A 4546-nucleotide genomic window follows, 5' to 3' on the forward strand; every position below is an offset into this window, starting at 1 on the left:
CTGATGAAGCCCGGACGAGACGGCGACACGTCGTGACAGAGACGCGTCTCTCAGCGACAGCGCAGGAAACCTATTTCGCATAGTCGTCATAACTCGAAGCCTAAAAAAACCACCGCTCTGCTTCGAGGCCTCCATGCCGTTCCACGGCTGCCGGACACAGCTGACCGTCCTGTCCATAACTGTGTCCAGAGACGCTGAAACGTCGGGCTTCCCTCCAGGACCCAGTGCTCTGAAAGTACTGTACATGTGTAAGAGCAGAGCGACACCCGGGTGCTGCCACGTACATGTGTAGGAACAGGAGGACGGGCATCCTGAACAGACACTTCCTGCGGCAGCGTAACGAGCGGCCGGAGGGATCTCCGCCGTGCGGTGCCGGTTAGGGTCTGAATCGGTTAGGATCCAGCTGAATCCTTGAACGCGGCCAGGTAACACTGCACTCAGGTGGGGAGCTAACGAAGCACTGTGGTCTTCCACACAGACCTCTCCGTCTCGACGGGACCTGACAGAGCATCAATGTTCCCAAGCACACACACGCACTCGCCATCTATACATTCTCACTAGCAGCTCGAACTCAGCATTGATAAATTATCAATAGGATCCGACAAGGTGCCTACTTCAATAATTCACTGCAGTGGATCCCTTAGGCAGGCCAGAGCTACATAACACTAAACACATAAATAATAACACAGCCGCAGCTTATGAGCTCGACTGGTCTAAGAACTAGACGCATGTGGAACACCATCTCTCCTTCAGCGCGCTGTGCACATTTCTCCTCAGATATGAATGAGTCGTCCCCCCCCCCCGAACAAACAAACTTCTGTTTTCCGATGTCAAGATTCATGTGTGTTTTTTTTGGTACCTCCAGCCACACTGCTCCATAACTACACGTTCTCTCTGAGGCTTCCGGAAGACTGTTCTAACCTTGGATGGATCACAGTGCTACCCATACTTATTACACAACTTCTACCTCAGTTTGAGTGTTTCATAAGCAGGTAATCAGTTGCTGAAACACGGACCAGCCCTTGCTGAGGTTGACAGTGCATTAAACAAAGAAAAAGAAATACCTATAAAAAAAATTTTTGAACACACATTAACCCTGTTGATCTGGCCCGTCCGAGCTGTTAAAAACCCAGCGACCAAAACAGGATGAGTGCATGGAACTTTTCCACACACCCACCCCTGTCACACACCGCCTGTGTCATGGGTGTCACCCTGACCTGCCTGTTCTTTCCAGATCAGAGTCATCTAGGTTCGTGGTTACACATGGAGGGGGGGGGGGGGGTGTAGACAGGTGGAACTCTACTGGGCAGTGAGTTGAGAACTTTCCTTCTCTCTCTCCCATGAAAACATCATTCGGGGGAAATCTAGCACCCAGCTAGAGGACAAGGATGCAGGAGAGGACATCTAGCACCCAGCTAGAAGACAAGGATGCAGGAGAGGAGATCTAGCACCCAGCTAGAGGACAAGGATGCAGGAGAGGACATCTAGAACCCAGCTAGAGGACAAGGATGCAGGAGAGGACATCTAGCACCCAGCTAGAAGACAAGGATTCAGGAGAGGACATCTAATTTAGGACCCGACAGGAGACAAGGGCTTGGTTTCAAACCACCTCTACAGTAATTTCTCCCTACTGTTACATAAAGAGCATGGTGAGAATCTCTTATTCTCGTAGAGGGGGGGATGGGTCAGGGAGGGAGGGGGTGAGGCAAGGAGGGAGGGGTGAGGCAGGGAGGGAGGGTGGCAGGGAAGAACAGCTTTGAAGTATGTGCTTTGAAGAGCATGTCAGAACTAATCAATTCAACTCATTTGGAGGTTTAATAAACCAGCATTGTGGAAAAGAAAAAATTGCATTAAACGATACACGACGCTCTTACACTCAAACAAACTGAATATTGCAAGAGCTTAACAGAAAGTAAACCTAAATTGTTAATTGTCTCTCTGCTGAAAAAGCTCGTTGCTGTCGCTGGCTTTTTAAAGCTTCTTTGTGAATCATTTATTCTGTATTCCATCAATGTTAAACTCTGTTTACACTGTATCACACTGAGCTGTGGGCACGAATAGAGTGCAGACGTAAGGGGGGGGGGGGGGGGGGGGGGGGGGGGATTGAGGTAAAGAGAGAGGGTTAAACAAGACAGTGCTAAGTACTGTGTTTTCTCCCGCACCACCTCCATCGAGAGATAATGCATTCCAGAGACCAGCTCCCAGACCCACACAGCCCAGCACACCAGCCTCGAGCAGGGCTGGATGAAGGCCTGGACGAAGCCTGGATGCAGCAGGCCTCGAGGCCATGTCTCTGGGTAGAGTGTCCGGGGAGCTGGGCTGAAGTCCTTAAGCTTCATTACGTTTTGATGGTTTAAATTGAGGCCTGCGAGTGTCTCGTATTGATGACCTCATAACCTACAGTATAGCGGCGGCAGTCTTATTTACAGGCAGCATCATATTAACATTAGATTAGCATGCTAGCCAGAGCCAGGGGGGCAACGGGAGAGGCTAACCTGGGACAAGGATTCGCTCGCATTGCCGGCTTGCATATTTATGATGACATCAGACCACCTCATATCACACTCTCACCCCTCTCCTGCACACACACACCCTGCCCCATACCTTTACATAATCTCCACCAGTTTTATTTTCGGCAATCTGCATGATAAACAGTGTGTTGCCACCGGCAACAATAGTCCCTGTGCATCTATAGATGTTTATTCATGCTCAGATTACAGTCAGAGTCCCCAGGCACTACTCCTTATCTACATCTCTCTCTTTCTCTGGCCTACTCTGCTTGCCATACACAACTAGCTAACGCTTGTTCCTCACTGTGAATCCCATTACAGACACCCATGCGAGTCCCGGACATCCTGTACACCCTGACTCCCTGGAACCAAAACACAAACAACCATCCTGTAGCGACGCGCTACCGTCGCGACGCATTCCCGGGGCAACAACACGTTCCTGTGATTTCCCGCCACTCTCCAGCGCTCAGAGAAACACACCGAGTTGTGTGTGTGTGTGAAGTGTGTGAGCAGCTCTCTCTCTGCTACCTGGATATGAACCTGATGGGTTGGTAAGTAGTGTATGCCAGCCTAAGGGCCTGGGCTCAGGTTAGCTTCATCCCTCCATCCTTCTTCCTCTCTTTGCCTTCACCCCACTATCCTTTCATCCCCCCATCCCCACTTTTTCAAACTACCCACCAACATCCATCTTGTAATGGAGCTTTTAACGCTGTGCACCAACCTCGGCTGTCAGACAGGGTGTGTGCGTGTGTGTGCATGCGGCAGGTTGTTTGAGGTGGCGTCTGGTGAGGCTTTGATGTTCCACGCCTCTTCAAGCAGGAGAGCGTGTGCAACATACGTATGTAAGCGGTACGTTGGCGGTGGCCTGGCCTTGATCTAACATGGGCCCCGATTAGAACCCTCTGGTGGCGGCGGGAACAGGAGGAGCACGTGTGGTGCATGACAGCGAGGGCCGGGGGTGGGTGGGCGGCGGGCCCGCCCCTCTCCCCGGTGAGGAGAGGAGATGTGGTGTGCCACACTAGTCAGTTTGTTGGTGGGGAAGGGCCAGGGAGGAATGACACACTCACAAACAACCGCAAGAGTGGAATTGTGGTCTGGGGCTGTAGATTGGGGTGTGTAGCGCTGCATGTACGCAGGTAAACGGGGTATACCCACCTCTGAGGGGAAGGATTTACCGTGTACTCACCTCGGTAGAGAAGACTGACAGTGACACCCACCTACAAATAATGACATACGATTCAGTGTCCATCAATCTAATGGGAGCTAAGCCGCAGCCAAGTGGAACGACACTCGTCCGATCAGAATCAGAATGTGTTTTATTCGCCATGAAAGTTTGCACAGACAAGGAATTTGCTTTGGCAGGAAGGTGCAAACATTAAACATATAGGAATCAAAAAATTAAATATGAACACTAACTATACTAAGGGTACATAACTAGCAATACTAAGTGGAATTAGAATTAAAATAAACTATACAATAAAATAAAATATAAGTTGCAGTAATTTACAATATAAAAATACAAATATTACAAAAAATACAAATGGTACAAGATTGTATTGTCCAGTGCAAAAAGCAGTGTGTTTTAAGGACATTGAGTCATGAAGTCAGTGTGAACCCTTGGCCTTGTTGAAGAGGCCAACAGCGGATCAAGGCTCAGTTGGATTTACGGCATGTGAAAAACGGTTTTGATAGCGAAACACATGAAAATATAAAGCGATGTTCTTACTTTTATTATTCTTGACCAAGGCATGCCGTAATAATGCCCTACGAGGTGTCCAATATCAGGAAATGATTGAAGACACACAACACTACGCCACTGTATAGAATATATCGGTTCATCTTCTGTTCCAGTGGTATATTCCACTCGTCAAACCCCCCGAAACCGTGTTGAAGGACAGCCCTTCTGAACATCATCTAAGCCAGGGGGTTCCTCAGAGTGACAGGAGGACCTCAGAGAGCATGCTGGGTAATATGCAGATCCATATGCAGATGGCTGCCGGCATACATACGTGGACCCAGGAGAGCGATCTGAGGAC

The sequence above is a fragment of the Osmerus mordax genome, chromosome 6, assembly GCF_038355195.1.
Source record: "Osmerus mordax isolate fOsmMor3 chromosome 6, fOsmMor3.pri, whole genome shotgun sequence".
In the NCBI taxonomy this organism is placed as follows: Eukaryota; Metazoa; Chordata; class Actinopteri; order Osmeriformes; family Osmeridae; genus Osmerus; species Osmerus mordax.